The sequence below is a fragment of the Grampus griseus genome (assembly GCF_964374135.1).
Source record: "Grampus griseus genome assembly, chromosome: 19".
Classification (NCBI taxonomy): Eukaryota; Metazoa; Chordata; class Mammalia; order Artiodactyla; family Delphinidae; genus Grampus; species Grampus griseus.
Genome location: NC_139013.1, coordinates 19,204,642 through 19,230,930, shown reverse-complemented (window position 1 = coordinate 19,230,930; position 26,289 = coordinate 19,204,642).

Sequence of the window (26,289 nt, the reverse complement as noted above, 5' to 3'; positions counted from 1 at the left end):
GCTTGCCTCTCTTAACCTCCACTTTCTCATGCGTAAAATCTGGATAATAATACCAACATTTAAGGGCTGTTGAAAGGATACCTGGGGGGGCTGTATATGAAGATGTTCAAGCAAGCATCCCCTTATTCCACAATATTGACTGAGCGACTATTCTGTCCCAGCCTCTTTCCAGTCTCAGGGGGTGAGTAAGATGGATAATGTCCTGCCCTCCTGGAGAAAGGCAGTAATCACATAAACAAGTAAATACGCAGACTATCTCAAAGTGTAGTAAGTACAACAAAGAAAACCAAGCAGGGTGTGGAGAAGCGGAGACCCACCTTCAGGAGGGCAGGGCTTCCTGCCCAGCTGAGGGACACTTTAGGTCCTGCCTCAGCGGCAGAGAGCTGCCTCCCAGAGGTTCCGCCCTTGGTGGGGCAGCATCCACCTGGGAACTAAGTGAGATAGACTAACGGCAGGTCATTTTGGCCCCTGGGGACCTCTGATGGGCAATACTGGCTCCCGAGATCCCTCCATCACAATCCACTCCTTCCTCTGTCCAGCCCTGCTTCTGCTCTCTTCTCTGCACAGAGTCAATCCCTCTTAAACCTCTGGAATCCCAACTCCATCTCTGTGCCTGCTTCCTTCTGGAGAACTCAATCTGACGACAGGGTGGGAGGAAATAGAGCACTTGTGATTCTAGGTTGGGGATTGGGGAGAGACTCTCCATGCAGATGACATCTGAGCAGAGCCCAGAATGAAGTAAGGGCAGGAGCAATAGGACCACCTTGGGGAGGCTGGGCCAAGGCGGAGCCACATGTGCAAAGGCCCTGGGGAAGGAGGGGGCATGAGCAAAGAGGCCAGTGTGGTCAGAGTGGAGTGGGTGGGAGAGAGTAGTAGGAGATGAGGCCAGAATGAGGACAGTATCCTGGGTCACATGGGCTGTTAGGTCATAAAAATTACTGGCTTTTACTGAGTAAAATGGGAAGCCATTTGGGTTTAGAGCTGGCAAGTCATGTGATCTTTTATTTTATTTTTTAAAAAATTTGTATTGAAGTATAGTTAATTTACAATGTGTTAGTTTCAAGTGTACGGCAAAGCGATTCAGTTTTATATAAATGTACATATATATATACACACATACATATACATATATATATACTTTTCCAAATTCTTTTCCATTACATGTTATTACAAGATATTGAGTATAGTTCCCGGTGCTATACAGGACGTCCTGTTGTTTACCTATTTTATATATAGTAGTGCATACATGTTAACCCCAAACTCCTAATTTATCTCTCCCCCACCCCAGCACTATCTTCTTTGGTGAAAATAAGTTTGTTTTCTATGTCTGTGACTCTCTTTCTGTTTCGTAAATAAGTTCATTTGTATAATATTTTAGATCCCACATATAAGTGATATAGTTGTCTTTGTCTGACTTACTTAGTATGATAATCTCTAGGTCCATCCATATTGCTGCAAATGGCTTTATTTTATTCTTTTTTATGGATGAGTAATATCTCATTGTATATCTATACCACATCTTCTTTATCTATTCATCTATTGATGAATATTTAGGTTGCTTCCTTGTCTTCGTTATTGCAAATAGCGATGCTATGAATATTGGGGTACTTGTATCTTTTTGAATTAGAGTTTTCTCCAGATATGTGGCCAGGAGTGGGATTGCTGAATCATATGGTAACTTTAATTTTAGTTTTTTAAGGACTGTCTTATATTTTAAGTGGAGAACTCCAACTGCAGTAGGGCCAGTGGGTTGAGGGCCAGGAGCAGGGGAGTAGGGGATGCAGGGAGAGCTCAGGAGAGTATGTTGGTGATCCTGGGTGTGGGGGTCTGTAATTACCTGTTAGGAAGCAGAGTTGCAGTCAGAGTGGTTGGTAGGTCTAGAGCGGTCCGTTTCCTTCCTTCCCACAGCACCGGATCGCAGAGCGATAGTTTCTCCAGCTCATCTGCACAAGGCCCATCTGTAGATCACTTCCCACGCTGCTTAATGGGTGTTGATTTCATTCTCCAGAAAGTTTCTCAACCATTTCAGCTGCCAGGCCATCCTCTTTAGCAGAGGGCTGGGCAGAGTCTGTTCCCTTCGACGCAGCAGCTGTAAACTTCAGCCCGGGATGTGGCCTCAGGAGGCTGAGTCCGTCTCTCTCTGGTCCTACTCCTTAGACCCCCAGCTCCTTTTCCTCAGATTTCTCTCTGTCACTACTGTGGGTTGCTGGTGCTGTGCAAACAGGCCAGCCCACTCAGAGAGGAATCTTGAGGCCCCCAGGTCCGGAGCAAATTCCATAATCAACTAGACTGAGTGATGTGTTTAGGAGGCCGAGGCTGATACAAACTGTAATTCACTTTCCCTGGGCGCCCTGCTCTGTAATAAAACCTGGATGTCAGGCAGCCCAGCCAAGAGCTAACATACCTGTTTGAACTAGTCTTGTGCCAATGGAAACGTGTCAGAAAAGGAAAACATTTAGCCAACTGTCTAATGCAAATGGGTTCTTTTCAACCAAATGAAGAATGAACGCCTATACATGGCTATACGAGTATGTTAAATGTTAATACCTAATAAAGCATTGAGCCACTCTTTGGCGTTCATGAGGTAATGTCCCTGTAAATAAATACAGTGACAAGATTTTAGACCCTGCCTGGGCCACCCAGAGTCAGAACAGGGCAGAGCAGGGGTCATCTCCATCCTGCTGCGGGCATGTGGTACCCACCCCAGGATGCTTACGGACCTAGGGTCAGAATGTGAAAATGTTCAGCCTTTTCTGCATGGAGTTAAGAGATATTAATTTATAAGTGACCCTGTTTAATCAAAACTTCCATTGAAACACCATTTAGCACAAACCCCATCAACAAATTTCACAATACGTATTTCCCTGCGAAAATAGCCCTATGTTGTCGTTTCCTAGTCAAATATGTATTTAGCCCTCCGAGAATCCTTTTGACTAAGCCGGCAGCTCCAGCAGGCACAATGGTTTAATCGTATATTGTTCTCCGAGTACTAACCCTTTACAAATCATATGACATAAAAAGAAAAATAAGTAACATTGTAAAGACAGTAATGAGAACTGTTGAGCTAAAGTGCCTCTTAAAGAAATGCTAATAAATTCCAGAATTTCTAGTCTTCTGGCAAGCTTTCCATTTAGAACAAAATCAATGATCAATGGCTGCAACGAGCCGGCATCAGGCTTGCATGCCTCCGGAGCAGGGAAAACTCATAGACGAAAGATGACATTTCAGGAAAAAAAGCTGACATTGAGTCCATCACTGTCATCGCTTCTGCCATAAAGCAGCTTCAAATATTAAAACATTTTTCATCTGTGCTGCATTATTGGCACCAGAAATTGTTTTCTCTCTGTCTGGTGCGCACTTGAACTGCAGCAGCGCTCCCAGGAGACTCAGGATTGTTACCAAGGCCTCATAACATATTGGCAGTTGACGTGGTGGTGTTCCTGTACACTTGCCACTCACATGGAGCTTCCCTCCCCCAGCCCGCAGGCGCACTGGGACACTGGGCCCACGACCCGCCCTCCAGGACCTGAGAGCCTAGGGGCGGCTGCCGGGCGCGAGTCTGGATGCACACCCCGCCCCCGTGGCTCCCCAGGGTTGCAGCTGGACTTCCTCTGGCCACGCCCCGCCCTTGTCCCGTCTGGCGCCCAGGCTGCCCGGGCTCAGACCTGGCCTCTCTCCGGCAGCCCCAATCGCAGGAGGATTTCACAGCCCTTTGGAGTTACAGGCTTTGGCTGCAGAGGAAGTCTTTAACACCAGGCAGGCATAAGCTGTTTGCCTTTCGTTCTCGCGGTTCTGTCTTAAGATTCAGGGAGATAAGGATGGACTGCTTCCGTGCCCGTTCTCACGGCGCTCACTGTTTAGACAGTGACAGATATGCCAGCCTGGAGGGGTGCACATGGCCCAGTGTTAGAGGCCCGTGTCTTGGAAGGGATCACGCAGCAGGAATGTGTGTGCCCTGGATGATTGGCATTACCAGGAGGGTCACTTTGACTATAAAGATGCTCCTGGGGGGCCCTGCCTGCTCTCCCTGCACGGAAGCCCCAGGGGGGCATTGTGCCCTGAACTCGAAAGCAGACAGGGTGTGTACAGGAAAGAGGAGGCACCATGCGCCAATCCTAAGAGAACTGGCCCCAGGCCCCGGGGAGCTTTCATGCATGTGTGGCCATGGCCCACCCCAACCCCTCCCAGGCCTCACCCTAAAACTTTGTCAGGATGTCTTTTTTCTCTCCATGGGTTCCATGAGGGAACCCAGCCCTGTGGCAATCTCATCCTTTCCCAGGGGAAACCGTTCTTAGGGGGCTGGTCTGGCCGAGACGATTTCTGCATGTCTGGGGCGTGGGGTTAGAGAGGGAAGGGTGGCCGGTGGATGCAAGGGCCCCTGAGCGTCCTGACCAGGGCTATGCTCGTGTGGCCTTTGGCTTGGCCGGAGTGGGGGCACCCTGCCTGGACAGTCAGGGGCAGAGCAGGCAGGCGAACTGCTTATTCAGATTTCAGGGCATTAAATAATAAATATTTTAATTCGGATCAAAATCAGAGAAAAAAATAAGCGTTGAGGGTCCAAGATTCTATTTTCATTTCATCGATGCAGTTGTAAAATAGAATTTTGAATATTTTTTTATGAGCAAGAGGACCACGAAGACAGAAGTGGCTCTAGGGCCCTGTGAGAGTGGAGCAAACAGCCAGTGCTGGGTGGTGGGGTTGGGGTCTCCAAAGCCTGGAGGCGGCTGTAGAACCACTGAGGAGGTCCTGCAGCAATGTCCTCACACTTGCTCTCAGAGCCAGGCCAGTCAAGCCTCTGAACCGGGCCCTCAGGGTGGTAGGAGGGGTAGGGGGGCTGGTTCGAGGGAGGCCTGGGCTCCGGTCCATTATTCACTTGGCTCAGCTGGAGAGCGGAAGCCAGAGGCATTTGTATCCCACAGACCCTCTACCTATTGTAGCCACACCTCCGAGATGCTGGGAGACCCAGCCTGTGCTCCAGGGAGCTGTGGTCCAGTAAGGAGATATAATGAGTCTATAAAGAATTGCATTTTGGAAAAAAGGTGATGGGTTGCAATAGACAAAAGGTGTGATCCTGCTGGCATGATGGGGTGCTTCCTGGGGATGGCCCTTGAGATGAGCCTGCAGGGAAGACCTGTGTCAGTGGGAGGGTCTGTGAAACACCATCTGACCACTGACCATGGGGAGAGGCTAGAGCAACTTGAAAACCTAGGTGTCCCCAACTTCCAAACTCAGCAGACATTTCTCCAGCAGACACTCTCTGTGCCTTCCTGCCCATGTCTCTGCTCTGGCCTCTCCCCTTCAGCAGAGCACCCATCACCTATCACCCATCACCCAGGTAGGATCACTCCAGTTGGTTCTACCACCAACTTGCTGGGGAACTTCAAACTCAGCGTTTAACCCCACAGAGGCTTATTTTTTTAATTGGAGTATAATTGCTTTACAATGTTGTGTTAGTTTCTGCTGTACAATGAAGTAAATCAGCTATATGTATACATATATCCCCCCCCCTTGGACCTCCCTCCCACGCCCCCCCCCATCCCACCCATCTAGGTCATCACAGAGCACGGAGTTGAGCTCCCTGTGCTATATAACAGGTTCCTACTACCTACCTATTTTACACATGGTATTGTATATATGTTAATCCTAATCTCCCAGTTTGTCCCACTCTCCCTTTCCCCACCCCCATGTCCATGTGTCTGTTCTCTACATCTGCATCTCTATTCCTGCCCTGGAAGTAGGTTCATCTCTACAATTTTTCTAGATTCCACATATTTGCATTAATATATGATATTTGTTTTTCTCTTTCTGACTTATTTCACTCTGTATGACAGACTCTAGGTCCATCCACATCTCTACAAATGACCCAATTTCATTCCTTTTTATGGTGGAGTAATAGTCCACTGTATATATGTACCATACCTTCTTTATCCATTCATCTGTCATTGGACATTTAGGTTGTTTCCATGTCCTGGCTATTGTAAATAGTGCTGCAATGAACATTGGGGTACATGTGTCCTTTTGAATTATGGTTTTCTCTGGGTATATGCCCAGTAGTGGCATTGCTGGATCATATGGTAATTCTATTCTTAGTTTTTTAAGGAACCTCCATACTGTTCTCCATAGTGGCTGTATCAATTTACATTCCCACCAACAGTGCAAGAGTGTTCCCTTTTCTCCACACCCTCTCCCGCATTTCTTTTTTGTAGATTTTTTGATGATGGCCATTCTGACCAGCGTGAGGTGATACCTCACTGTAGTTTTGATTTGCATTTCTCTAATGATTAGTGATGTTGAGCATCTTTTCATGTGCCTCTTGGCCATCTGTATGTCTTCTCTGGAGAAATGTCTATTTGGGTCTTCCGCCCATGTTTTGATTGGGTTGTAGAGGCGTATTTTCTCCCTTGTTAACCGGAGCTCGTGGTCCCCTGGTATGCTGTGGGTGCTTACTACACAGTAACGACTCTGAGGAAGCATCGAGAAATCAACAGGTGCAGACCGTCACACTGGGCTGCTTTCTCACTCGCTTTGCAGACCCCTCCTTCCCTTCCTGCTCTTTGGCATTCTACACTTTCCAGGTATTTTTCCTAGTGACCAGACCTTCAGCATCACCCCTTAAACTCCCGACTCTCCTAGGATGCACATCCACTGGCCAAGGAGCAATCCAGGTGCTTGGAACCCACCCTTTATCCCAGGAAAGTGTGACGTTTGCCTCTCCAGGGGTGTGGGGGGAAGGGTGGGGTGAGCCCTCACCCTGACTCTGAGGTCTGTGGCGCCCCCAAGAGCAGAGCAGAGCCCTGGCAGGGGTGGGAGGTAGGGGAGAGGAAGGGCTCCTTCTGCATCTCCACCAGCCAGCATGCAGGGTTCAGGGCAGGCTGAAAGTGGGGCAGGCAGAACCCTGGCAGCCAGGCCAGGTTGGCTTGGGGGAACAGGAGGGGGCGCAGCCAGGTGTGGGGAAGGCGAGCATCTGGCTCCCACTGCTGCCCAAGCACATCCTGCCTTCCTTGCCTTTAATAAGCATCCCCACAGCAGAGGAGCAGCAGATACAAAGAGGCTGGGTTTTGGCAGTTCAGGCGAGCGGAGGGTGGATTATCAGGGCATTTGGAAGAAGGGGAAGGGAAGGAAAAGTGCGCGAGACGGGAGACCACACAGGGAGACAGCGCACAGAGCCCCGCAGCCATCTGCCGCCACTTTACATGCCGCTCCAGAAACTGACAGACACTCCTTTAGCAAGGCCCAGGCCCGTCAGATGAGTCAATCAATCAAAAAAATTCTTATGAAACTTAATCATAGAGGGTCGTGTTAGGGAGTGGGGAACAGATTAAATTACCACGGTATTAGATACGGGAAATGATTTCTGTCAAAACCATCTTTACTGCAATTATAATATGTTAATTATGTATTTCATTAAGTAAGTGGATTAGAGTCTGCACAGATGAAATCATGTGGAGGCTTTGAATCATTTGCCGAGCACGGTGGGAGGACTCCCGTGCACGGAACCCAGTTAATTTGGAAAACTTTCACAGGCTGAATGTGATTGTTTCCCTTCTTTTGTGACCCAGGCCCCCCGCCCCAGTGGAGGAGGTCCAGGGCTCCTGCACTGCGAAAGGAGTGCCCAGGGGCTGTCTCCTGGTGCTGGATCCACAGATGAGGCCCCTGTGCTGGGAGCCGGTAGGGCAGCTTTCTGCCTTGATTCTCCAGGCATCCGGTGAGCAAGGCTATGCTGCGGGCCTCCAGCGGGCCGGGCGCCTCCGTGCGCTTGCCCATCTGCTGGCGAAGCCTGGCAAAGTCCTCACGAGGTTCACAGCCAACAGGCCATCGGTGCAGAGAGAGGACCACCACGGCAAAGCCACTACGTGGCATCCTGTGTGTATATTCTGACCCCTCATGGCGTGCATCCGACTTTCCCATTGACCTTGCCCACTGGAGGAGAGCTTGGAGGAGCTGAAGTGGCATCTCCTTGCAGTGCAGAAGGCAGTGATGGGCAGAAGGGCCCACAACCACAAGGCAGACACAGCCAGATGTTTTCCAGCACACATCCCAAGACACCTTGTTTGATCTTCTCTTCCAGGGCCCTGCTGTTCCAGTAAGCCACAGGGAGCGGGGCTATGTAGCCAGCTGGTTTCCAGGCACCATTGTCTGTGGGGTTGAAGCCAGGAAATGGGTAGAGGGCAAGCCTGGACCACCAAAGTCCCCTTGGACCATCACGGTATTTACTGTCCCTCTCTTGGCTCCAAGCTTGCCATCTGGTGGGACTGCCTCTCTCAGCTCCAGTTCAAGGACACGGAGGTCACCAAGGAGCAAACCCTCTACCCCTCTTCAGCCCCCACCCACCATTCTCCTCTGGTTCTGAAGCCCCTCCGAGATTTGAGAGGTAGTTGAGCCAAGAAACGAAAATAAGAGTTAATAATTTTTCAAAAAGAGGAGGTGTCCAGTGCCTATAAACGCCCTGGGTCCCTCAGAATTTGGCTATGAGTAAGAACCACAAGGGAGTTTTGACAAACGGAAGGTAGAAGAGGAGGCAGGCAAACGGGGCCTGCTGGGAGTGCATGGCAGCGTAAGTGACGGGAAAGGTTGGCTGGTTTGATGAAAACCCCATCAGCCTCTCCGGGGAGATATTACTTTCCTCATTATTCCACTGATTGGCCTTATTTCATCTGAAGAATGCCACACATTCCTTAAGGCCTGGCAAGCCTCTTTAACAATATCCAGAAAAAAAAAATATCTATCTCCTCCTTAATCGAAACAACAAGGAAATTAACACGAGTCATCTTCTTCCTCAGGGATCTGTTGAAAGACCCACCCAAGCCCCTTTCTTCTGACCCAGCCACCCACTCTTCAACCCTCCAAATTATACGATAAATTGCTTAAATGTTGTACACATAGGATGGTCATGGGAGGACTTTGTTCTCCGATATGGCAACGGCTGAGAACGTTTTATAAATCCCATAAGGAGAACAAAGGCTCAGCTGGGCCCCCACTTCCTCCCTTTGCACAGAAGCAAAATCCTAATGTGATTGGATGATTCAGGAAGAATGCAGTTTTTCGGGAGAGTTTGTCCTGATACAGGAGAATCAGCATCGTTCCTCACGCTACAGAGCTTTGCTTGTCAGGACAACAACAGGGAGGGAAGTACAAAACACACTTGTGAAATTCAGACTCGGCCTGGCATTATCAATGGCCTGGAGCTTGCAACGACTGTTAATTAAGTGCATTTTTTCATTATTCTTTAGCAAAGAGGTAAGATTTAATGATGTAAGTTAACAATGGATAATAATTTAAAGTCATGACAATAGTTTAATTATTCGCACACATACAAAAGTTAACTTCATAACTTATTTCTTTGTAAGAACAAGTTCATTTAAAATATTTTGAACTGTGCATACAATTATCACTTAGACTCTTTCCTTCATGGCTTTGTAGAGACAAAAAGTTAATTCTGCCTATAAATTTCTCACTAGACAGTTCTACAGACTAAGAATTCTGTCTCGCCAAAAGAAAAAAAAAAGGTAAAAGAAAAGTCCCACTGTTGAGTTTTGCTTAGAATTCCCTAAGGATTCAAGAATGGGATGGGTGGTTCCATATTACTGTGTCTTTCCATTCGAATAGGAACCAAACTCCCCTAAACAAGGATGTGTGTGTGTGTGTGTGTGTGTGTGTGTGTGCGTGTGATGGGTGATCCTGTCCTTTGTTAGCCATCCCAGAAGACCTGATTTCCATTTCTCCAACATGACCGTCGAGTGTTAGAGATGGTGCATATGTGGGGGTGGGGGTGGTATACAGCTTCAGGGTGACTGGAAAAGAAAAGAAGGATAAATAAGGACTGGAATTGGGGGATATCCCCTTGAGTCCAAAGCCTTTGGATGGTCTTGGGATGATATAACTCTAGTCTGACCGAGTACCAAAGCCATCAAACCTTACCTAGGACTTTCAGGTGCGCCCAAGCTCCAGGGCTCTGGGTTGGAGCCAGCACCATCTCAAGGTACTAGGATTCCTGACTGGAAATGCAGGAGGACCTCCACAATTATTCCACCCCTCCTGAATTGTCTGTCATGTGAAAAGGCAGAATTCAACCATGCCCAGTGACCCATCCATCTCAGGTCCTCACTTGCTCTTTGCTCCCTACCTGCTGCAAAACCCCTTGATGGCAGACAGCAGCTCCAGGGCATTTATAAAACCCAGTGGAGAGGCACCTGGGGCACCATCATCAGACCCATGGCTTCATGCTCTTGTCTTGAAAGGAAGCATCTCAAAATCCTGCTAGAACCAAAGAAGTGAAACTACAGTTACATCATCACAGTGCCAGCGTTCAATTAAAAATACTACAATATCATCAAAAACACGTAGATAACTTTTTTAAACCACCCAATACCCATATATTGTTGAACATGTGGTTAATCAAATATAACAAGTCCATCCTGTCTTTGTTTTTGATTACCTACTCCTCAATGTAATAATCTCATTGGACAGTTTTATCGGTTGGGAAATTTTTGACTAAAATAATAATAATCCTACCTTTGAAGTTCAACTGTTCACCATGGCCTGGTGTCACATAGCTACAGCTGATGATACTGTATAAAGTATAAGATAGTGACATAGAAAGACCAGTTTTCTACCATGATTGCTTTACATAGACGATTTGCAAAGACTGTAACATAGCACTCAATATTCCTACTGAAAAATGTAGAACCTGGCCTACAGTCCTTGATAATCTAGAGACCCATCTCCAAAACAGAAAAGTTATGCATGAAGTTTAGTGCCCTCCCCCTCCTCTTAGTTGAGTTATAAGCATAGGAATTTGTGGAGGGACACTCATTTGAGCTGAGAGTGAAATGCCACTGGGGTCTTTGGGAGAATACTGTTGTCTGTCTTCTCTTCCAGAATGTGAGCCCTGGACGGCAAGGGATTTGTCCTTCTTGTTTGTCATGGTAGCATGTGCCTCAAACAGTGTCTGGCCCATAGTGGGTATTCAGTAAATATCTGTTGAACTCATGAATAGATATGTGTGTGTTCAGTTTGTTGGTTGTGAGATGATCTTTCCCTCCCTTAATCTAGTAGGCTTGTTGACACAACTGATCTGATTATAAGCCCATAACCTGCCACAGATAGAGTTATTGGCCCAATTTTCTTGCCCCTCCCTGTGTTCAGCTCTTTGCCAAATGGGTTTGTAGTTCCTCCCATTAAAGAGGTGGAGTGCATTTCCCCACCTATTGACCTTGTGTTTGACCAAGAGCCTGGCTTTGGCCAATGGAATGAGGTGGAAGGGACATTGTGCCAATTCTGAGCTTCGAACTTGAGAGGCCTTGCGTGTTTCTGCTCACTTCTTGCACTGATGTCATCACCATGAGGAGAACGTGTCCAGGCTAGCTTGCTGGTTCAAGGAGGAAAATGCAAGACACTTAGAGAAGAGGCACCCAGCTGAGCTCAGCCTAGGTGGGCTGAACCCCAGCCAACCCACGGCCACATGAGCTATATAAATGCTTAGTACTGTATACCATTGATATCATGTTCTTGTTTGTTAGGCAACAGTGCACGTGGATGCATGATCTTGTCTCAACCGGGTAGCAATCAGTCCCCTGGATGGATGACCCTGCACATGAGACACTGAGTTGGCCAAAATGACCAGAGTAGACATGCTTGTGTCAAAGCCAGGACATCTGCCCTTCATCCCTCAATAGACAGCAGGGAAGACAGAAGAGAATCAATCCTGCAGAGTGAGCTGGACAAGTGTTGGGCACCGTTCTCGACACTTCCCGTGCATTGTCTCATTTAGTCCACAAGGCTGCTGTGTCCTCACTTCACAGATGAAGATGCTAGGCTTACTGAGGGGCACTACTTACCCCAGGCCCCACATCTGGGAAGAGAAGTCTGGAAAGAGTCTCTTCACTGTGGTCCTCAGAGACCATATGAAAGAGAAGGACCAAGTCTGTTTGTAATCAGAGTAAATGGGAGAGAGCAGAGCTAACCCACTGGTGAAGATCAAGTGAGATTGCCTCTCTCAAGTCCAGTTCAAGGACATGGAGGCCACCAAGGAGCAAACCCTCCATCCCTCTGCAGCACCCCCCCCCCACCAACCATTATTCTTTGGTTCTGAAGCCCCTCTAAGATTTGAGGAGCATAAAGGACCATAAAGAAAAGAAAATAAGAGTTAATAATTATTTTTCAAAAAGAGGAGGTATCCAGCAGCCATAAATGTCCTAGGTCCCTGAGCATTTGCAGTCTCGCCCACTCTCTACACCCACTCCCTTCCCTAGAGTGGCCTGAAGTAAGTGGCTTTGGCTTCATTTAGACATGGTACCGTGCTCTCCCAGGAGCTGTGTTACTATCTGTCCTAGAACCCTTTGTATTCCTGCCCTCTTATGTGCCTTAGATAACCTCCTCCAACACGGATAAGGGACATTGTATAAGGGATATTGGAATTCTGCCTTCAAGATGATAACATTTTTAAAACAAAGACATAACCATAAGTCCAACTTGTTTCTTTGCCAGGCTCTCCAAACACAGTTTTGTTGTGTGAAAGTGATCATTCCCTTGAGAAATGGAATAATTGGGACTTGAGTTTGATGCTGCATTTTTCTCTATCACTCGTTCATACAGTAGACTTCTACTGAGTCCCACTGTGACCCGGGCAGCCTGCTCAGGCCTAAGGGTCCAGAGGTGTCCTCTTAAAAATGTGCCCTTTAGTTGGCAAGCATTTCAGAATAGACACCATTTATCATCACTGCTCATTGAAAGACTTCAGGTGGCTTTCAGACATGAGCCTAACTCCTCAGCTTCTTCTGCCCCTCATGACTCAATATGTAACCTACCTTCCAGACCTCTACCTTTTGCCACATTTGGTTTCCTTGTCCCAGATGCCCTCCTCCATTTCTCTCTACTTGGAAAGATCCTACATGTTTTCCAAGATGCCAAGACAAAGGCCTTTGTGATGATTAATTTTATGGGTCAACTAGACTAGGCTGATGGATGACCAGATAGTAGCTGGTAAAATACTACTCCTAGGTGTGTCTGTGAGGGTGTCCTGGAAGACAGTAGCATTTGAATCAGTAGACTGAGTAAAGATCGTCCTCATCAGTGTGGGTGGGCATCATTCAATCTGTTGAGGGCCTGAATCGAACAAAAAGGTGGAGAAAGGGCAAATTTGCTCTCTGTTTGAACTGGGACGGGCATCTTCTCCTGCCCTTGGACATTGGCACTTCTGGTTCTCAGGCCTTCAGACTTGGATTGAATTACACCTCTGGCTTTCCTGGTACTTCTGCTTGCAGGCAGCAGAGTGTGGGACTTCTCGGCCTCCATAATCAGGTAAGCCAATTCCTATAATAAATCCCCTATAATATTGTAATATATCATATATATGTATATATATCCTATGAGTTCTGTTTCTCTGGAAAATCCTGACTAATAATACAGCCCTAAAGTTCAAGAGGTCTTTCTTCTCTCACTCCCTGGAGCAGAACTCATCACAGCCCCTTAATGACACATTATGAATGATACATGCTCTATTGCATTTGAATACATCCTGAATAATGATCTATTGCATTACATCTGTCTCACCTATTGAAGTGTGGACCTCTTGAGGTTGGGGGCCATGTAGTAAAAACCTCAGCTCCTGGCACATAGTAAATATGCTATAAAAATAAATGAGCAGATGTGATTCACATATTTAATCTGCTTATTGTTTGTCTACTTCCCACTAGACTGCATGCTCCAAGAAGACAGGAGGCTTTATCAGTCGCATTTAATAACAGTGTCTAACACATAATCGGTGCTTAATAAAGATCGTTAGCTGAATGAATGGCTAGGAGCAGGGAGAAAGTGAGATTTTTCAGAATCTAGGTAACAGTAATCCCAGTCTCCAAAGGTTGCATTTTCCTAAGGGAGTCTTCCCTATTCTAATGACCACTGCTCTCTGTATAAAAACACCCAGGATATTCCCAGCGTGGCAGGACCTCCTACCTCCACCAGTCCTGGTTGGTCAGGAGCGTGGGCAGATATCAGATAAACATCCACGGTGTCTACTGAAAGTGAAGAGACTTTCATTCCTGGATCATTATCCACCTGCAGAAACACAAAGATCTTTATGGAAACACCATCTCTTCTGGTGATCATACCTCTGGAAATGATGTTATGAGGCCAGGAAATTTATTTCCTGCATTGCAAAATCATTCCTGGTGTCATCAGTGTCAAAGCCAACTGGTCCATGGATTTCTTTTTCTTTTTTTCATATATATAGATATATGAAATATGTCATATATATATCACATACATATATATGATAAAGAGCAATACTTTTTGTGAGTTAAGCCTAACAAAATGTGATGAAATAAAAGTTCATCCTTTGGAATAAGTGTCATGGCTTAACACAAGCAACCAGCCTTCGCTCCTTCCTTTGTCACGACTTGTAAGCAAGAAGCAGAAGGTTGCTGGGTATACAGGCACCTTCTGCTACCCCATGTGACCAGGTCAAAAAGTCCTTCTTGTAGTGGCTACGAGACTGAAGGAAAAACAGGCACTTTCCTGCCTGGAAGCAGAGTCATAAATTGGTATGACCATTTCAGAGAGCAATCTGGCTGTAGGTATCGAACTGAAAATATGCTGACACTCTAACCCAGCAATTTTCTTGTAGGAATTTAATTTAGAGAAACTCTCTTATAGATACACGGAAAGACCCATATGAGAAGTACATTGCAGGGATGCTTTTATAATACAGGGAAATGGCAACAAACTACTTGATGTCAGTAGAGTAGTGTATAAAAAATTTTTGCTATCTTCAAAGAGTGGAATACTATATAGTAGCTAAAATGTGTGAACTAGAGTGGGAGGCAGGCCAAATCTGTGCCACCTGTTTTTGTAAATAAAGTTTTATTGGAAGACAGCTACACCCATTCATTTATATACTGTCTATGACAATATTCACATAGTCACCGCTTTTGCCCTAGACACAAAGAGTTGAGTAGTTGAGACAGAGCCTATATGACCTGTAGAGCCTAAAATATTTACTATCTGGCCTTTTTCAGAAAAAGTGTGCTGATCCCTTTTAAAATAGAACTGTATAGCTCACCACAGCTAGAGAGGGAAAATAGTGTTGAAAGGAAAAGGGCGGATTTTGGCTTGATATGTTACGACATTATTTATGTGAATTAAACACAAGAATATATGGCTATGCACATAAGTATGTGGAAGTGGCACCAATGGACTGGAAGGATGTCAACCTAGTTCATCATTCTTTTTTTATTAATATTAAGTTTTATTGACTTAAGAGATACTGAAAATATTTGCATCACAAGTAAGATTATATTATAAAAACATAGTGCCAGGGGGCTTCCCTGGTGGTGCAGTGGTTGGGAGTCCACCTGCCGATGCAGGGAACATAGGTTCGTGCCCCGGTCCAGGAGGATCCCACATGCCGCGGAGCGGCTGGGCCCGTGGGCCGTGGCCGCTGGGCCTGCGCGTCTGGTGCCTGTGCTCCGCAACGGGAGAGGCCACAGTAGTGAGAGGACCGCGTACCGCAAAAAAAAAAAAAAAACATAGTGCCAGTGCCATAGTAGGAAATAATATGGAAATGAATAAGGTTTATCATTCATTGGTGGTTTATAAAATTCAAAACAAAGATCAAAGAGTTAATATTCTGACACACTAGGCATTGCTCCTTAGAAATCCTTGAGGGTTCCTTTTTTTAATTGAAGTTATAGTTAATTTAGAATGTTAATTTCAAGTGTACAGCAAAGTAATTCAGTATACATATACATGTTCTTTTTCAGATTCATTTCCATTACAGGTTATTACAAGATATTGAGTATAGTTCCCTGTTGTTTACTTATTTTATGTATAGTAATGTGTATATGTTAATCCCAAACTCCTAATTTATCTCTCCCACACACCACCTCCCCAGCCTCGTTATCCACTTTGGTAACCATAAATTTGTTTTCTATGTCTGCAAGTCTGTTTTGTAGATAGGTTCATTTTTTAGATTCTGCATATAAGTGATATCATATATTTGTCTTTCTCTGTCAGACTTATTTCACTTAATATGATAATCTCTAGGTCCATCCATGTTGCTGCAAATGGCATTATTTCTTTCTTTTTTATGTCTGAGTAATATTCCATTGTGTTTACATATCACATCTTTATCCATTCATCTGTTGAAGGACATTAAGGATGCTTCCATGATTATTGTAAATAGGGCTGCAATGAACGTTAGGGTGCATGTATCTTTTCAAATTATGGTTTTCTCTGGATATATGCTCAGGAGTGGGATTGCTGAATCATATGGCAACTCTAGTTTTAGTTTTTTAAGGAACCTCCATACTGTTTTCCATAGTAGCTGCACCAATTTACATTCCCACCAACCACATAAGAAGGTTCCTTTTCCTCCACACCCTGTCCAGCATTTATTATTTGTAGACTTTTTAATAATGGCCCTTCTGACTGGTGTGAGGTGATACCTCATTGTAGTTTTGATTTGCATTTCTCCAATAATTAGCGACACTGAGCATCTTTTCATGTGTCTGTTGGTCATCCATATGTCTTCTTTGGAGAAATGTCTGTTTAAGTCTTCTGCCCATTTTTTGATTGGGTTGTTTGTTTTTTTGATATTAAGCAGGTTAAGCTATTTGTGTATTTTGGAAATTAATCCCTTGTTGGTAGCATCTTTTGCAAATATTTTTCCCAGTCTGTAGGTTGTGTTTTCATTATGTTTATAGTTTCCTTTGCTGTGCAAAAGCTTTTGAGTTTAATTAGGTCCCGTTTGTTCACTTTTGGTTTCATTTTCATTAGTCTAGGAGACAGATCCAAAAAAATATTGCTGTGATTTATGTCAAAGTGTGTCCTTCCTATGTTTTCCTCTAGGAGTTTTATAATATCTGGTCTTCCATTTAGGTCTTTAATTCATTTTGAGTTTATTTTTGTTTATGGTGTTAGAGAATGTTCTAATTTCATTCTTTTACATGTAGCTGTCCAGTTTTCCCAGCACCACTTATTGAAGAGACTGTCTTCTCTCCATTGTATATTCTTGCCTCCTTTGTCATAGATTAGGTGACCATAGGTGTGTGAGCTTATCTCTGGGGTTTCTATCCTGTACCATTGATCTATATTTCTGTTTTTGTGCCAGTACCATACCACCTTGATTACTGTAGTTTTGTAGTATGGTTTGAAGTTGGGAGCCTGATTTCTCCAGCTCTGTCTTTCTTTCTCAAGATTGCTTTGCCTGTTAAGGGTCTTTTGTGTTTCCATACAAATTGTAAAATTTTTTGTTCTAATTCTGTGAAAAATGCTATTGGTAATTTGATAGGGATTGCTGCATTGAATCTGTAGATTGCTTTGGGTAGTATGGTCATTTTCACAATATTGATTCTGATCCAAGAACGTGGTATGTCTCTCTATCTGTTTGCGTCATCTTTGATTTCTTTCTTCGGTGTTTTATAGTTTTCTGAGTACAGGTCTTTTGCCTCCTTAGGTAGTTTTTTCCTAGGTATTTTATTCTTTTTGTTGCAATGGTAAGTGGGATAGTTTCCATAATTTCTCTTTCTGATCTTTTGTTGTAAGTGTATAGGAATGCAAGAGATTTCTGTGCATTAATTTTGTATCCTGCTACTTTACCAAATTCATTGATTAGGTCTAGTAGTTTTGTGGTGACATCTTTAGGATTTTTTATGTATAGTATCGTGTCATCTGCAAACAGTGACAGTTTTACTTCTTCTTTTCCAATTTGTATTCCTTTTATTTCTTTTTCTTCTCTGATTGCCGTGGCTAGGACTTCCAAAACTATGTTGAATAGTGGTGAGAGTGGACACCCTTGTCTTATTCCTGATCTTAGAGGAAAAGCTTTCAGTTTTTCACCATTGAGAACAATGTTAGCTGTGGATTTGTCCTACATGGCCTTTATTATGTTGAGGTAGGTTCCCTCTATGCCCACTTTCTGGAGAGTTTTTATCATAAATGGGTGTTGAATTTTGTCAAAAGCTTTTTCTGCATCTATTGAGATGATCATATGGTTTTTATTCTTTAATTTGTTATAGGGTGTATCATTTTGATTGATTTGCATATATTGAAGAATCCTTGCATCCCTGGGATAAATCCCACTTGATCATGGTGTATGATCCTTTTAATGTGTTGTTGGATTCTGTTTACTAGTATTTCATTGAGGATTTTTGTGTCTATGTTCATCAGTGATATTGGCCTGTAATTTTCTTTTTTTGTGATATCTCTGTCTGGTTTTGGTATCAGGGTGGTGATTCCCTCATAGAACGAGTTTGGGAGTGTCCCTCCCTCTGCAATTTTTTGGAAGAGTCTGAGGAGAATAGGTGCTGGCTTTTCTCTAAATGTTTGATAGAATTCACCTGTGAAGCCATCTGGTGCTGGGCTTTTGTTTGTTGGAAGATTTTTAATTACAGTTTCAATTTCATTACTTGTGATTGGTCTGTTTATATTTTCTATTTCTTCCTGGTTCAGTCTTGGAAGGTTGTACCTTTCTAAGAATTTTTCCTTTTCTTCTAGGTTGTCCATTTTATTGGCATATAGTTGCTTGTAGTAGTCTCTAATGATCCTTTGTATTTCTGCAGTGTCAGTTGTAATTTCTCCTTTTTCATGTCTAATTTTATTGATTTGAATCCTCTCCCTTTTTTTCTTGTTGATTCTGGCTAAAGGTTTATCAATTTTGTTTATCTTCTCAAAGAACCAACTTTTAGTTTTATTGATCTTTGCTATTGTTTTCTTCCTTTCTATTTTGTTTATTTCTTCTCTGATCTTTATGATTTCCTTCCTTCTACTAACTTTGGGGTTTATTGTTCTTCTTTCTCTAGTTGCTTTAGGTGTAAGATTAGATTGTTTATTTGAGATTTTTCTTGTTTCTTGAGGTGAAATTGAATTGCTATAAACTTCCCTCTAAGAACTGCTTTTGCTGTGTCCCATAGGTTTTGGGTCATTGAGTTTTCATTGTCATTTGTTTCTATGTATTTTTTAATTTCCTCTTTGTTATCTTCAGAGATCTCTCAGTTATTTAGCGATGAATTGTTTAGCCTCCACGTGTTTGTGTTTTTTACAGTTTTTTTCCTGTAATTGATTTCTAATCTCATAGCATTGTGGTCAGAAAAAGATGCTTGATATGATTACAATTTTCTTAAATTTACTGAGACTTGACTTGTTACCCAAGATGTGATCTATCCTGGAGAATGTTAACAATTATAAATATTTATGCACCTAACATAGGAGCACTCAATACATAAGGCAAACGCTAACAGCCATAAAAGGGGAAATTGACAGTAACACGATAATAGTGGGAGACATTAACACCCCACTTGCACCAATGGACAGATCATCCAGACAGAAAATAAATAAGGAAACACAAGCTTTAAATGACACAATAGACTAGGAAGACTTAATTGATATTTATAGGACATTCCACCAGAAAGAGGCAGAATACACTTTCTTCTCAAGTGCACAAAGTTGCTCTTGAAGGCAGAAGAAACACACCTCAGCCCACAGACATAAATAATACTAAAAACGGCTTACTCTTTTGAGAGTTTACTTTGGGCCAGAACCTGTGCTTAGATATTAATTTGTTTCATCTCTATCTTAACCTGGAGACAGGTACTGTTGTTATTTACCTATCACAAATAAGGCTGCTGAGGCACAGAGAGGTTAAGTAATTTGCCCAAAGTCACACAGCCAACAAGTAGGTGCAGGATCCAGGCAGTGGACTCCAGAGTCTTCCCTCCAAGGACTGTGCATGTGTTAAAGGTCAGTTTACCACCTAAGATGCATGAAGTGTCCTGGTCCTGGAAACAACTGGTGGAGGCTGGTGCTCTGAGGCCCACCTGCCTCTCTGCCAAGAAACAGCAAGTGACACCTTTCCTTGGTACAGCCTGTCACGGTGATGCCTCAGGTGTCTAATGCTCTGAACATAAATCACATTTTCTCTGGATACTCAACCTTGGGCTATCCCCCCACATTCCCTCTGGGTGCCTGATACGGCTCACTTTTCAGGCTCCACCTGTGACTGCTTTGTAGCCCAACAGCTGCAGGATAAGGCCTCAACTTCCAAGAGTCTTGAATGAAAGGGCAGTTTGATTACACACATATATATATTCAAATATATATATTATATATATGTATATATATACACACTCACACATAAATTATATATACTTTAAATATTTGTATGTGTTCAAATGCAGACATATACTTTAAATATTTTTTTATGTCTGCTGATAGATGTATATGTGTGTAAATTTCTCATACATTCCCTTAATTTTTATTATTTTTTTTTTCGGTACGCGGGCCTCTCTCTGCTGTGGCCTCTCCTGTTGCGGAACACAGGCTCCGGACGCACAGGCTCAGCGGCCATGGCTCACAGGCCTAGCCGCTCCGTGGCATGTGGGATCCTCCCGGACCGGGGCACGAACCCGTGTCCCCTGCATCAGCAGGCGGACTCTCAACCACTGCGCCACCAGGAAAGCCCTCCCTTACTTTTCTTATTTCACCAACTCCCTCAGTCTTTCAAATGATATCTCTACAGCTCAAGATTTCCAAAGTCAGTGAAATTTTATTTAACATTTATTTATATGTGCCTTAGTATTTCCATACATATATGTTCCTTGGTATTTCCATAAATAGATATGGGAACATATACCTTATACACACACACGCACACACATCTCCCTTTGAATAGCACCTGATGACCACACGTATGATGTCTATGCCTTTGTACATGCACATACATTTAAGGACATCCACTCCAGCAAGGGAAACATTTCAAAATTATGTTCGTGATCCTAGATCCCGGATCGCTGACACTGATGTGATTTTCTGCAGGATATTTAACCCAAACCACTCACATATTAAGGAGCACACATACCTGACATAATATTTTATTTACTCTCCTGCTCTTTCTAATTTACTTTCTACTCAATTTCCTTTTAGGCAAATGCAACATTTGCACCATAAGAGGTGATCTCTTGAGCCACATCTGCAGCTCCTAATATCTGGACACCCGTGGGCCCCTTAGCCCCTCGGCCTTGTGCGTCTTGGCCACCTTCTCAGCCTCGATATGCAGGTCTGCAGATGCATTTTTGGAATCATACTATTTTGTTCTTTACCCAGGGTTTGGCAAACTCTTTCTGTAAAAAGCCAGGTGTAAATATTTTAGGCCACGCAGTCACTGTTACAACTCAACTCAGCCATTGTAGGGAATGAGCCATAGACGATAATGTAAGAGAATGGGCATGCCTGTGTTTCAATAAAACTATTTCCAACATGGGCAGTGGGTCTGGATTTGGCCCACTGGCCATACTTTGCCAACCCCTGCCATATAACAAGGTGCGTTTTTTCCAGATATCTGTAAGTCGTTTTCATATATGTGTAATTGATGTGCCTGCTTAGTACTTTAAAGTTCAAAGGAAATAGAACTCATTGGTGTCTGAGCTCAAACATAATTAGGTAGTGAAGCCAAAGAGGTGACTTTCAGCATCATTATGTCGTTACCTGATTCTATCCTCCAAGGGCTTGTGAGCTCCTTGAAGACGTCTCCTCAGCCCCTAGCACACAGAAGGTACTCAGTAATGATTAAGGAGAGCAAATAGCACTATGAAAGGTCTAATTATAATTAGATAAGTTTTTAAGACCTCAAGTATAATATTCACTCAAGACTTTTTCGGAAAGTGACGATGATATTCTTGAATGGACAATTTAAATGTACCTATTATCTTACTGTCAGCGGAAATGATCATTTATGTTACTTTTGCAAATAAAGGGGGAAAAGTTATCTCTGGGCCCACCAAAATTGTTTTCAAACACTTGAATGGATTACTGGATAAATGGATGATGGCCTTTCTCAAACTTTCTTGCATTTTCCTGGGTCGTGGAGAGCTGGTAATCTTGCCTCTCTACCCTTTCCTACCCCACTCATGTTCTGATCATGAAATTTCTCTATCACTGAGGCCAGAAAAAGCCTCAGAATCCTTGTCAACCCCATTCTCTAAGCTGCCGTTCACCACTGGTCAGAGTTAGCTTGTGCTATAAAAGCTCTTTGTTACCCCTCAACCAAATGCTAATTGAGCACCTACCACGTACTCAGCTTATGTTAGGTTAGGCGAGACTCACCCAAAGGATCCAGGTAACAAGGAGAGAAGCAGTAGACAAGAATGTCAAGTAAGTGCCATTGGCATCCAGAATGACCCCAAGACATGGAGTTCTTGGGAAGTAAAGTAACAATTCCCTTTCCTTTGAGATATTTACAGTGTGCCGGACTTGCATTGTCTTTTATGTGCCCCATTGTATCACACAGCAGCCAGTGACAGGGGCCTCTTCCACTAGCTCAGTGAGAAAACTGAGGTTCCTAAAATGCCTAGTAGTTGAGACTGATACTCACATCTGAGGATATAAGCCGCGAAGCCTTAGGAAAGTGGACTCCCCAGGAGGGAAGGTGTGGTGGTTAATTTATATGTCAACTTGACTGGCCATAGGAGGCCCAGAATAAATATTTCTGGATGTGTCTGTGAGAATGTTTCTGGATGAGAGATTAGACAGTAAAGCAGACTGCCTGCCCATCCCAGTGTGGGTGTGCATCACCCAATCCACTGAGGGCTTGAAAAATGAAAAGGTGGAGAAAGGAGTAATTTCCTCTCTTTTCTTGCCTCACTGCGTGAGCTGGGACATCTCATCTCATTTCTCCCCTCAGACTGGGATTTATGCCATTGGCTCCCCTGGTTCTCAGGCCTTCGGACTCTGACTGAATTACACCGTCAGCTTTCCTGGGCTTCCAGCCTGCAGACGGTAGATCTTGGGACTTCTCAGCCTCCGTAATCATGTGAGTCAATCCCTCATAATCAATCAGTATCTATCTATCTATCTACCAATCTATATTTTGTTTCTCTGGAGAACCTTGACTGATGGAAGAGGTAAGGCAGTAGGGCCATATGGGAAGGACAAACTTCTGTGTAGGTGAATGCATTCTTAGGCCTGTTTGGGGGTCAGCTTGAAAGAATACGGATGTGTGTGTGTTTAAACAAATGGATGGATGAGTGGAAGGATGGGTGGGTGGATGACACGGATGGATGGATGGTTGTAACCAGATTGACTAAAGCAGAGTTTGAGGTAAGGTTGGTAGCATTAAGGTAGGAAAGATAAGAAGGACCCCAATTACGAAGAGCCTTGAATGCCAATTTTCAAAGGTTGGATTTACTCTGAGTGTAGTGCCTCCACGGAGGGGGGCATGACAGTTGCAGTGGGGTAGGGGCAGTAGAATTATTGGCACAATGCTTTAAAAGATGAGTTTTGGGAATTCCCTGGCGGTCCAGTGATTAGGACTCCACGCTTCCACTGCAGAGGGCCCGGGTTCAACCCCTGGTCCAGGAAGTAAGATCCCACAAGCCGTGCTGCGTGGCCAAATAAAAGATCAGTTTGGACCCAGGGACCTAGATGAAAAGAACATAGACTGGAGGGATTTATTTTATTTTATTTTTATTTATTTTTGGCTGCATTGGGTCTTTGTTGCTGCACACGGGCTTTCTCTAGTTGCGGCGAGCGTGGGCTACTCTTCTCTGTGGTGAGCGGGTTTCTCATTGCAGTGGCTTCTCCTGTTGCGGAGCTTGGGCTCTAGGCATGCGGGTTTCAGTAGTTGTGGCGCACAGGCTTAGTTGCTCCACGGCATGTGGCGTCTTTCTGGACCAGGGCTCAAACACGTGTCCCTTGCGTTAGCAGGCGGATTCTTAACCAATGCGCCACCAGGGAAGCCCTGGAGGGATTATTGAGCACCGCTTGGCATGTGTCAGGAAAAGCTGTACAGGCATCGTCCTAAGTGCTTTACGGTCCTTCGCTCATTTAATCTGCACAGGGGCCCTGGAAGTGGGTGCGTTTTTATTACCTCTATACTGCAATGAGGAAGCCAAGGCACAGAGAGGGTAGGAGCCCATCTGAGGTTGTCCACACAGTGGATAGGAAGCTGAGCTGGGAGTCTATGTGGGCAGTCTGGCTCCAGAGTCCAGCCCCTCAACCCCGACACCCTGCTGGTGGTCAGACAGTGGCCCAGAGGACAGTAAAGGGACAGGTTTGGCGGGGGGTGAGGGAGGGTACAAGCATCGAGGTGCTGGGTTCATAGCTTCCTAGATGACTGACTTGGAATATCATAATATTGCCCCGGAAGCTTGAATCCACAGCTCTTCATCTGTCTGGCCCCCGGGGACCCTGGTAGTTCTCAGAGTTCCTCACGCTCTCCAGCTGCGGGGAAAGAAGGACCATTCTTTCAGGACGATTTCACAGCCCTCTTTTCCTTCTAGACTGAACAGTTCGTGATGTTGCAGGGGGCGACCTGTGTCTCGCAGCCCTGGCGGATGTTGATTTGCTGGTCTTGTCATTTAGACTCTGCCTCCCTCACCTTCCCCTTAAGACCTGCTGGAGTGGGTGACTCATTTGGGCAAGTCACACACGGAGCCTTTGACACACAGCCTCTCCAGGCTTGGAGTTGGGGTGGGGGACAGTAGGGAAGGGGACACAGGAATCTGAAAAAGTCCCCAAATGGAGACAAAGCCTTTAACCCGAAGTGAGTTCCATTTTAAGATCAGAGTTCCTTGGGCCCTCCCAAGCCTCAGCCCTCGGTCAGAAGCCAATGTGTTGCAAAGTCCACTTTTGTCTCTTCAGATGCAGACTGTGGTCTGTGAGGCCTTCACGATTAGAGATCAGGCGATGGTCCCACCACTCGGCCTGAGCTGCCTGCCCAACCCTGGCATAGACCCCACTGCTCCTGAGAGCTGCCGTGACCCCCTGAGGTCGGTAGGGGGCAGAGGGTTGGATTACCTGTTCACCTAGACCATAATTTCCTGGAGGGTCTCAGTGCCCAGTCGAGCCCCTAGGAGGGGACGAGAGCTGCAAAAAGGATGAAGATCTCAGGTATGCAGGGTTTCATACTTAATCATTAGTTAATAACCAAATGAATGATCACTAACATTTCTTTGTGAAAGTGAAGTGCTAGACACTTGCCTAAATATCTTCTCAGCCTCCTAGAGCCCAGGACGGTGCCTGGCACATGGTAAGCCCTCTGCAAATATCTGCGGAATAAAGCAATGATTGAGGAGGTGAATGAAGAAATGAATGAAGCAGCACAGGACTAGGAGTCAGGGACTCTCTAAGCTCTTCATCCCTTGTTCGGTGAGCCCCAGGCAAGCCACGCCCCCTCTCTGGACCCCAGTTTCTGCAATATAACCGGTGGGTGAACAAGGGAGTCCAGAGACCCTCCTGTACCCTTCTCTTCTTCCCGCCCTGAGGCAGCTGTAGTGGATTTCCCCCTCAAAACAGGACACCAAACGGTTAACACACCACCCATCGTCTTTGATTTATGAAGTGGACAATTGGACCAGGAAGCACAACAGAGACAGCCCTTCTCACTTGCAGGGGGAGGCCCCAGAGAGCAGTAATTCTGTGCACACAAAGGCGAGCAGGAGCCGTGGGCCTCCACCGTGCAGGAGAGCCCACCCTGTCGAACCCATCCGTGGATGAGGCCAGGGCCGGGGTCTGCTCCCACTCTGTGCAGGGACAGAGGTGGCTTTGTCACCTGGCCTCTGCCATCCACCCAGCCCAGGACCTCAGCTGCCCACCCTTTGCCCTGGGAACCGAAGTACAGCCCTGCCCCGGTCACCGACTAGCACTGCCTTTCAGCGTCTGCCAATCTATCAAGATTCAGCTACCGCTGTGAACCCATCAACTCCATGGAAAGGCAAAAAGGAACCCCTCACCACAGCAATTATTTATCCTAGCCTGAACTTCAGGTGACCTTTCCCAGTTCCACAGAAGTTGCAGTTGGGAGCACCTTGGTGGGAAGGTTTTTTTGACCCCCTTCTCTTTTTAACAAACACAATTTTTTTCCTACTCCATGACCCTGTTTTGCAAAATTTTCTTTTGCAAAATAGATCTTTGGGTGGTCCTTGAGCCATGACAGGCACGCAGCGTCGGCCCGGACAGAAGACAGATTTTATGTGAAAGCAGTCGTTAAAAAAAAAAAATCTGTGACTCACTCATGAGCCAGCTCAGCCCTCGGACATAAACAGGGGTCGTTCTGCACCACAGGCTCTGCCATGACCTGGGGGATTCAATACTGTTAACCTCTGCGGCTGTGTTTGTACGTGTGTGTTCCCGAGTCGCAGGAAAATCCAGGCTGCAATAAGGGTTACGAAGGGTGTAACTCCCTGTGTAAATTTAAAGTGACCTAAGGGACATAATTACATAAATCTCATCATGAGACAATATACTTTTTATTTGTTTGAATTTTATTTGTATTGGTAAAACTGACCTGAAACTGACACA